General features: G+C 45.4%; 1 non-coding gene across 1 annotated transcript; it reads left to right on the top strand.

Moving 5' to 3' along the window:
* Positions 1-2776: 2776 nt before the first annotated feature.
* On the top strand, positions 2777-2858 carry TRNAS-GCU (transfer RNA serine (anticodon GCU)). Its single transcript has one exon. It is a non-coding gene; the product is annotated as a tRNA-Ser (tRNA).
* The last annotated feature ends 7815 nt before the right edge of the window (positions 2859-10673 follow it).

The raw sequence follows: 10673 nt of genomic DNA on the forward strand, positions 1-10673 counted from the left end.
TGCGTTAATTATATGCAAGGTAGGTGTTCCCTTCCAAAAAATGACTTTAAGGCCTGTGCCCCTTATTTATACTCTGGCGTCATTTTGACGCACAGGAGGGGGTGGGCCTTAAAAAATGGCGCACAGCCTGATGGGCGCTGTTTTTTAACGCCTGGCTCAGGGCAGCCGTTAAGGGACCTGTGGGCTTGGAAGGAGCCCAGAGGTGCCCTCCCCTGCCCCCAGGGACACCCCCTGCCACCCTTGCCCACCCCAGGAGGACACCCAAGGATGGAGGGACCCATCCCAGGGAAGTAAAGGTAAGTTCGGGTAAGTATTTTTTCTGATTTTTTTTTGTGCCATAGGGGGGCCTGATTTGGGCCCCCCTACATGCCACTATGCCCAATGACCATGCCCAGGGGACATAGGTCCCCTGGGCATGGCCATTGGGCAAGGGGGCATGACTCCTGTCTTTGCTAAGACAGGAGTCATGTCAATGGAGGTTGGGCGTCAAAAGAAATGGCGCAAATCCGGTTTGAGGCCTGAATTTTGCCTCAGACCTGACTTGCACCATTTTTTGACGCACAACCCCCATTTTCCCATATGCCGGCGCTGCCTGGTGCGAGTCATTTTTTTGACGCACACCAGTCTGCAGCGCCGGCTAACGTCATTCCATAAATAAGGCGCCCGCATGGCGCGTTGGAATGGTGTTAGCCGGCGGTAAAAATTTTGACGCACAACTGCGTTGGCGCAGTTGTGCGTCAAAAAGTATAAATATGGGCCATAGTATTTTGAACTTTTTAGCCACGGCTCTGGGCCTGCCTCCACACTCGCTGACCCCTCCTCCAATCTACTCAGAATCACGATTCCCATAGTTTTCTTTATACACTTCGATAGCGCAGGGAGTGAGAGGAACAGCACCATATGTTAGTAGATATGGCGCTGTCCTGTTCTGTCCCTTTCAACCTTGTCCCTTTCAACCCACAGTGCAGCAATTGTGGCAAAAAAAATACCACATGTGGTGGGAGATCTGTAGGTTAAGTGGGTGCAGACGAGCCCAAGTATTTTAATCAATCATCTATGTATTGTTTATTGAAGCTATTGACTGTAACGCAAGCGGACATGACTCAGATTCCTCAGTGTATCATCCTTTCCTGGGCACCAGAGTCACAATTGCATTAAACTCTCAGAGAACAGTGGTTTGTGAAACGAAAATCTATAAATCTAGAGAGGTAAATGGTGGAAGCCTGGCCCTGTTCTTCACACAACTTGTTGCACCTCGGGTAATGGGGTGTAATACACCAGTAAAAATCTGACCTTTCTTGAAGGGATCAGATTTATTTTGGAACATCAGTTTTCAATGACAATCTTCAAGCTCTAAGCCTTATCATCCATGTTCTGGGCAGGGCTGTGTTTTGGCATGGACGAGCTGGGCACAGGCCCAGGAGTGCCTACAGTTTGAGGGGGGCACATGTACATCCCTGCCAGGTGTCACACATCTTGCGTTAGAATAACGCATTTCCAGTCATTTTCCCGCATTACCGCAATGCCGAAGATTGTCACGCAAGTCCTGGAGTGCGGTAAAAACTCCTTCCAGTTTCTTACTTTCCTAGCTAGGCTCCAAGCAGTGTTTATCAGAGGCCACAAGGTGGCACAGGTGTACAACGGGAGGTATGGGATTCTCAGTATATTAAAATATTTGTATGGTTTCCTATTCTTCATCCCTTGATTTTGCTTGCAAGAAAGTGTCACTCATAGTGGTTAAACTGTCACCCATAATTATACTGAAATTATGAAATTCTCACACATAGCAATCTGAAACCTCAGCAGCTATGCATGTAGATCACCTTCACAGCTGCCTTTAATAATGCTTTCATTTCAGGATGCTGATATGTTCATACAGTGACCAGAATTTTAAAGTCAAAATTCAGGAGATTTCAAGAAGATAGCAAAAGGACTAAAATTATACTTTAACTGAGCCCGCAGAATGACAGCGCCTCAACTGTAATTCATCGCTAATGAGCGCTAAGAACATAAATAAAATGCAATTTTAAAGCCAGTATCATGCCTGCTAATTAAATTGTTTTCTAATAACAGCTGCTGACTATCCTGCTTTGGAAAACATAAACAGGCACCTCCCACATTTTTAGTCCACCCTACCTAGATACCGGGACATGAGCTAAATGTCTTGAAATCTGCTGGGAAGGCAGGGGAAAAACTGGGACTGCCCCGGCAAATCCAGGACGCCTGGTCAGCCTCTCTATTCTTTATCTCTGGAGTGGAGGCTCTATATCTAGGGTATCGTCCCTTCGATTACCCTCCCCCAACTAATTTCCCTTCATCCTCCCTCACTCCCTCCTATGGACTCCCACCGCCAGCATAGCAACTGAAGAAGTGACTAAAGTCAGGTGACAAGGGGCACATGTGTGCTAACAGGCTGTACACTGGTCTGGGCTATTCAGCCAGGACTGACCAGTGAAAAGGGATTTACTTATACCCGGGAAGCTGTCAGGGGAAAGACTCGCCCTGGTTCTGGGCATAGCTTGTAAAAAAAATTGGTGTTTCCTTTATTCCTGCATTTGAATAGTCAGGTTGCGGACTTCCAAATGGAGTGTAAGTGGCCTTTGAAAACTGATCGTGAAAAAAAATAAGTTGCGACTTGAACGTTTTAGGACAAATTATATTGACGTGCACGGCGGATGTACCTGTTGTAGTAAAAACTACATTATAAAGACACAAAACAATACATGAGCTGTGGAATCGCTCAATACTGAAAGAAGCTCATGTGAGACCAGCATCAGACGAGGTGGCCGAGTGGTTAAGGCGATGGACTGCTAATCCATTGTGCTCTGCACGCGTGGGTTCGAATCCCACCCTCGTCGGTATATCAGTTTTGTAATTAATTACAGAGAGAGTGGCTTTGCGTTTCGTCTGAATACCAGAGATCGAAGAGCACACCAATAAATCCCAGCATAACAGTTGTTGATTACTGACTGCAGTTATTCGCGCTTCTGCTGTGGCATTACAATTTCATCTTCTTTATTAAGGACCGTTCCTATAAATTAATACAACTTGCTCATTGATGGCCGACGGGAAACGATTCTTAGCTGCCTAGCGTTCTTCTTTTTTATTTAGCAAAGTTTACTATTTTGTATTCCCAATTTATTTGTTTCAGCACAAGGTGAGAGGGAATATAGAAGCGAAGCTCCGCCCCTCATAAAATGTGTCAGATTCTTTCACTTTTCAGATCAAAATGGATCTCTCATCGGATAGCGTCTACAGCAGAATGGTGGAGCGGACTAAGGCGCTTTCCTGTGTTTTTTTTTTGGGGGGGGGGGGGGGGGGGGGGGGGGGGGGGGGGGGGGGTTGGGACCCACCGTTGCCTAGCTCATTTGGTTAGCCGTTTCTGAATGTTTTTCACTCACTCTGATATAGTCTTGTGCTTTACAAACGTGTCAAACAGACCTCAGGGAAGAAAATTAATTTGTCTCCTCCGTCTTTTGTGAATATGAAGTCTGATTTGGCGCATTTTAACGATGCTTAGCATTTTAAATGAGTGAAAGACGCCTCCTAGTGTCGCAGGTGTGATATCTCAGAATGTCAAGTGTAGATGGTATCGCTGCCTATGGGTTGGAACTGTTGGGTCGAATGACTGGCAGATATTGGGTGCATATCTGCCAAGGTTTCATGTGTTACATTTTCATAATTTCAGTGTAATTATGAGTGACATTTAAACGACCATGAGTGACACTTTCTTGTGACAAATCCAGCAACGAAGAGGAGGGAAACTTATAAATATCAGAAATTACACCAATTTGAGCAACAAAAACTCATAAAAAGATCTTAAAATCTACAGCGCTTAGAAATGGGGGGTGAGTGAAACAACTCACTATATAAAAATACATTCTAAAGTGTGGGTGATTTTCCACATTGCAGAGTATGTCGGTTTATGGCCCATCGATTAAAAGTTTACATGGTACAAAGGAGTTTATAACAGGAAATGGAAATTCGGCTCACTGGGGATTAGCAGGTCACAGGCTCCTACAGCAGCACGCAAAACAAGTTAATTATTGTTCATTGTTATTGCTCTGGTGACCCTTGTGGTCACTCCACCTGCTTGCAGCTTGGCCCTCACAGCGAGCAGGTGATAGAGGTTCTAAAAATGCATGATTAATGCATTTTAATGGACCACCACATTAAAACGTGTTAGTCTTATGCCTGATGGGTGGTACTTGGCAAGTTTAAAAATGACGAAATAATGAAGTAATACTATTACAAAATGTGCTACATGGTGCCACATAAATTGCCTTTTCTTGCCACATAGTTTACACATCCTTGTCTCATAATTTGGCCCTCTCCTGCCCATAATTCCAGTGGCCCTGCTCTCAACATATAGGGGGTCATTATGAGTTTGGTGGACGGAAATGGCCGTCCGCAAAACTCCAGTGGTCAGGTTGCTGCCAGTGCGGCCACCTTTCCGGCAGGCCCCATTAGGAGTTCCCCACTGGGTCAGCGGGCGGCAACACCCCAGCAGGGAACAGTTTACAATATTGACGCCAGCTCATAATTGATAGGGTGCACTAGCCCCCGTCACGCGGTTCACAGTGAATTGCACAACGGGGCTGGCCATGGGTGCCCCTGCAACGCCTATGCCAAGTGCATGGGCAGAGCAGGGCACCCCGGGGCCTCCTGCACCCTGTCTCCGCCACTCTTTACATGACAGTGCTACCACCATGTAAAAGCTGGGGGGAAGGGGGGTATAATCCCCAGGGTGGCGCTGCATGCAGAGCTGTCCTGGTGGATTAGGACCACCAGCACCGTCAGCCCCTCCTGTGGAGGGAAACTGGCAGGGCTGGTGGTCCGACAAGGGACAACCGCCACAGTCGTAATGCGTCAGTCAGGCTGCTGCCAAAGCGGTCGGACCACCGCTTTGGTGGCAGTCAGACCGCCACCATGACCCTGGCGGTCTTTAATTAGGCCCTTAATGTTTACTTGTCTGGATGATATATGATTCCTACATCTTATTACCTTTATTGTCATACGTAACATTTCTTGTGTATTGATTTACACACTTGTATGATTTATTTTGTCTCTGTTTGTTATGTAAAACGGTTAGACACACTATACTGGGATGAATAGCACTATAAAATAATTAATAAAAAATGAATTAATAGGTGCCGTTTAAATCATCACTTCTGTACTTAGCCATACACACAGGTTAATCTTGCATTTTTACAGTGCATGCACAGATCTTACAAAGGGTGGTTGAACAAAGTAAAAAAACCTGTCTGCAAGTCATACTTTCTCTAAAATACTTGTGAAGCTATAATAAACTGTGTGCCTTTGACAGGGACCAAGATTATTAAGAGATGGAAAAAGGTAGGAATCAGTCGATCCAGCGATTTCATAGTGGCAGGGAACAAGCGGCAATAAAACATTTTCAAGCTTTCTCGTCAATAATTTTCAATTCTATTATTGACACAGAGGCGAGGATTATGCTTCTCTTTCTTTTCTGTTTATTGTTAAACACACACAACAGCCCATAAAAATAAACTTTAATAAGCTACATTTCACACATTTCATGATGATATCATATCCCCTGCACCAACGATGCCCCCTCCCCCCCACAAATATAGGTCCTCTGGCGCCATCTTCTTTCTCTTTCTTTGCCTGAAGGCATGACGTGATCCTTGAGTCTTCACACACAATTGGATAGGCCTCTGAACTGAACAACCAGTGCTCGACTCAGCAGGACGAGCAAAACCATTAACTCATTCGAGGACCAACTTCGTCAGGAACTGGAAATTGAGAATAAAGGTCCATCTTCCATTATCCATTCTTTGGTTCAGAATCTGCAATAATAGAAGGTAAAACCTTGTAGCACCCATAACTCTACAAGAGGGCTCATCATAACTGAAGTCAGCATAAATGGTAGGGGAAACATCATCAGTACAATTGTTTTTGTTATCATTGCATAGAAACAATTGTCATATATCATGGTATTGATAAATGACCGGGTAGGATAATCCTCACCTTTGTGTCCTTAATAGAATCAAAACTTCTCGACGTAAAAGCTTAAAATCTTTTTATTCTATGGCAGGACCGGAGGCTTTGGACTATGCTTGTTCCTAGGTTTAAGGAAGCTACATCTGGAATCGGTTTATATTAAAAAGTTTCAAATGTAGAATCGGCAGACCAATCTGCTGCTTTCATAATGTTTTGTAACTGGGAACACAGACTGAACAATTTGGAAGCAATGGCTCCTCTTACTGAATGTGCACTGAACCTAGAGGTGTCTGTACCTGCTTCTGAAAGAATCTGTTTCGCCCAGTGGGCCAATGTGGTGGAAGACACTCGATGAGAAGTTTTCTGAAGGGCAATTAGAAGTTGACCCCCGTTAGACAGACAAAACTGTTTAGTATGATCTTTATATACTTTTAAGAAATGAATAACGCAAAGCTTTGGATTTCCAGGGAAACTCAGATAAGTAATTTGTTTGGAAAATGTCTCCATACTTCTGGAAATGGGAAAGGTAAAGGGTGTCCCCAGGTGATCCACATTCCGTGAGTCACACCAACCCAACTATTTTCACAAAGCTGAGGCATATCTCATATGAGTGGATTCAGACCAGGATGCATCAATTAATGTAATAGTCTGTTCCAAAAGGTTTGGCACTAACTATCGTGTTCGGAAATGTGCCAACCCATGAGTTGAAGGTTGCCCTATAAAAGAAGGGGATGGCTGAGACCCATCGAGTCAGTCAGCAGATCCGGTAAAGAAGGGATTATTAATGGACAATCCTGAGACATCTCTAACAGGATAGGGATTCAAGTCTGAGCCCTCCACAACGGTGTGACCAAGATCAGTTCCGCTCGTTGATGGAGTGCTTGGGCTGCGACTCTCGGAATCATTAGAAATGGAGGGAAGGTGTAGTGTAGATGACTGTTCCAATGTTGAAGGAAGGCATCTTTGGTGCTGGCTAGTGGATTGTGTCTCCAACAGAAGAACCGGGCCAACTACTGGGACAGGCACAAATCAAACAGTTCTGTGTGGCATTGTCCCTATCAATCCTGAAGTGCTTGGAAAACTGGGTGGAGAATCTTTCACTTGCTGGAATCTCTGAGAAATCTCGAGTTCCAATCTGCCACCAAATTGCATTGGCCTGGGAGGTACTCCGCAGTCACTGAAATGCGATGTTGGAAGCAATATTGCTAGAAATTGTTTACGATTTCCGTCAGAATTTGGGATTGCTTCCCACCCAATTTGTTGCTATAGCGGAGTGCTGAGATTGTGTTCATCTTCAGCTTGGCTCAACATTTGGAGAGGGGAGCTTACACCTGAATTGGGATGGAACCGGCTAAGAGTTCCAAATAATTGATGTGCAACTGCGATTCTTTTTGAGACCACTGACCACCGGTAGAAATATGGCCGCACCTGGTGCCCCAGCCCCACCGACTGGCATCCGATTCCAGAATGATGTCTGGTTTAGAACCGAAGATAGCTCTACCATTCCATGCCGGTATGTGGTCTAGCCACAACAGAAGTTCAGCTTTAATCTATGGGTTGAGAGACATGAGACCTGACTAACCTACATCCTTTTTTGAGGTGTTGTATCTTCAAGTGCAGGGCCTTGTAGTGAAAAGGGTCTGGAAAGATCACTTGGGACGAGGAGACCAGGAGACCCACTATCCTTGCCAAAGTCCTCAGAAAGAACTGGTCTTTGTGAAGGACGAAATTGAGTTCTTTTTGGACTGTTTTTATTTTCTGGGGGGGAGATAAAAGGGAGAAAGAGGAGTTGAGCTGGAAACCTAGAAACTCTATGCAGTGGGAGGGAGAAAGGGCTGATTTATTTTTGTTGTTGATGAAACCTAGATCCTGTAAGAGTTGGATAGTCCAATCTAGGTGTGTCAGGAGAAGTAGAATCGCTTGGGCCATTATAAGAATGTTGTATAGGTAAATAATCACACACCCCTGGAGCTGAGGCTCTCTACCACTGGGCGCATGACCTTGTTAAAACACCACGGGGCTGCAGAGAATCCAAAAGGGAGGAGTTTGAAATTAAACCATCGGCCCTTTCATTGGATTTGGGGAAATTCTCAATGTGGATGGCAGATTGGGATTGAGAGGTACGCATCTTTCAGATCCAAATGGACCACCCAGTCCCCCTCTTGGAGGATGTCCTTCAAAAGATAGATTCCCTCCATTTTGAAGTGGCTGTAGAGGATCCAACTGTTGAAATTCTTCAGATTTATGATAAGGCGGGAGCCTCCCCCTTTTTTCGTTACTAAAAAGTATTGCTGCAGAAGCCTGAGGGGTCTGGAAGACTAGAGCAGACTGTCTCTTTTGCTAAGAGTTGATCTATTTCTTGCTGGACAATGGATTGATCTGCTAGGAGAAATGGAGAGGAGGGGTTGGAAAGGTTTGGAGGGGAACCCCAAAGAATTCTAGTTTGAACCCCAGTACTGTTTCCAAAACCCACAGTTCTGATGTCAGGAGAGACCAGTTGACTAGGAATAACCGTGTCCTGCTCCCACAAAATCACAGACGGTGGAATCAATCTTACCTTGTGTTTTTGCTCTGGAATTATAGCCGGATTGGACTTGGAAGAAACCTTTGCTGTAAGGAGGCTGACGACCTCGTGCTCTGGCCAGGTAAAATGTATTTCTGTTCTGGGTGGTGTAACCATGACCGCTAACTGAGGTGGAGGGATGGGGGCTTCGAGAGAGAAGTTGGATGGGCAGTCGCCCTCTGAAACGGCCGGCCCTGGCAAAAAGGCGTTAGTTCAGTACTTTTTGTACAGAGCTCTGAGCATTGTCCAAGGCTGTAAACATGTGGACAAATGTTCGAAGATCTTTGACAAACTTGTTGCCAAAATACATACCATTGCAAAGGGTCAGGGTTCTGCATTGGCCAGTTGGGTTAACTTGGGGTCTATGTGCATGAGCACAGATCACCTACGTTCCAGAGATAGAGTGCGATTCGCGTTGCCTATTAGGTATAAAGCACATTGGGCCCAGCCCGCCAAAGTATCAGGGTCGAATCGAGTGTCTGATTGCTTTGCAGTAACAACCTTGTTGAGGATCTTGCGTAAGGGGTCCAAGATATCCAGAAGCTTGTCCTGGCAGGCTTTCCAGGATCTGTTGATCTCTTTCTTGGGATCCTTGGAGGATCATTTGTGAAAAATGGCCAAGTTTGCGTCTAGTTCTGGGGTTTCCGCGACCTTGTGTAGGATGTCTGGGCGTGTACACTCAGACTGAAATCTGTTATGGACTTCTTTATCGAGGCCTTATGCAGTCTATTATGGGTGTAGTCAGAGAAGCCGGGAGGAGTGACCAGTCTTAGGAATGTGGATTGACTTTCTTGTCAGGGTCAAAGTCTGGTGTAGAGTCCTGGGTCAACAATGTGCCCAAAAGGGAAGAGGACAGGTCGCGTGGGTTGTTGCGACAACATTTGGGGACTCCATAGAAGTCATCATCAGAGTCAGAATTGTTGGTGCCAGAAGGCCCGATGAGATTGGGTTGATGGGGGAAGTCTGGAGGATAGGCACTAGTGGACGCTTTGGGGGACAAATATGCAGGACATGGCTGCTGCGTGAGGCCAATTAGAGGACTGTGGGAATTCATCAGTCTGTCGGGATGGTGTGATGTTGGGGTCTGAGTCGTAAGGGGGTACAGATAGGACATACCTTTTTAATTGTTGGGCTATAGGTTGAAGTGCGACTGCTAATGCTCTATTTATTGATTGAGTGACAGACACGTCCAATGCATGGAAAATATCACCAGCCAGAAGCAGATCTTCATAATCTTGAGGAAGATTGTCAGGTAAGTCACTTTAGGCCATGTTAGTATTTGCAAAGTGTCAATATCTCTGTCAGTGAGACTGACAATCAAAGAGGGGACAGCCCAGCTAAGAGTAGGTCGCTTTTCAGGAGGCCAGAAAGTATATATATTTATCCCAGCTACAGGGTTTCTGTAGGCTGGCAGGGAATAGAGCCCTTCAGGAAAAAACTGATTTTGTCTGCACTTGCCCTGGCCTAGTGCATTGAGGAGAATTTGAAGACTGTAGGGGCTTTAGACTGAGAAATGAAGCCTCAGAATTCGTGCAGCTGGCTCTAACTTGCATTGTCAAAGCATGTAGCTTGCGTCCCGATACTGGACTGTGAACTCCCACTGCGCGATGAGCGCGCACTCGGGCAGTGAGCTAAAAAGAGGACTGTGTGGTCCTCTGGCTGACAGGCTTCGTCTCTTGCCTCCGGGCACCCCCTGTCAGGTACCAATAGTGACACAGCGAGTATTCTGCTCGCAAACAAGTCAAACCAAGTAAACAATTGACAACGATTAAATTTATCTTTGAGAATGAAACCTACATATCTGTCACATAGCAGCAAAGAAAGAGGAACAAGATGGCACTGGAGGACCTATATATGTGGCGGGGACCATCACTGGGGCAGGTAACATGATGGCATCAAGGATTGTGGGAAATATAGTTAGTTAAAGTTTATTTTGATAGGCTGCTGTGTGTGTGTGTTTAACAATGAACAGCAAAGAAGGAGAAGCATATTCCGAAGCCTCCGATTCCATCTTCACTGCTTTTTCCTACACACAGAATAATCATTTTATTGAAAGTATTCAGCCAGCAAATGATTTATTGGCCAATAGTGTCTCTGACGCGTATTTCATACGTTGATTGACTGACAT

Source organism: Pleurodeles waltl, chromosome 12, assembly GCF_031143425.1.
Source record: "Pleurodeles waltl isolate 20211129_DDA chromosome 12, aPleWal1.hap1.20221129, whole genome shotgun sequence".
NCBI lineage: Eukaryota > Metazoa > Chordata > Amphibia > Caudata > Salamandridae > Pleurodeles > Pleurodeles waltl.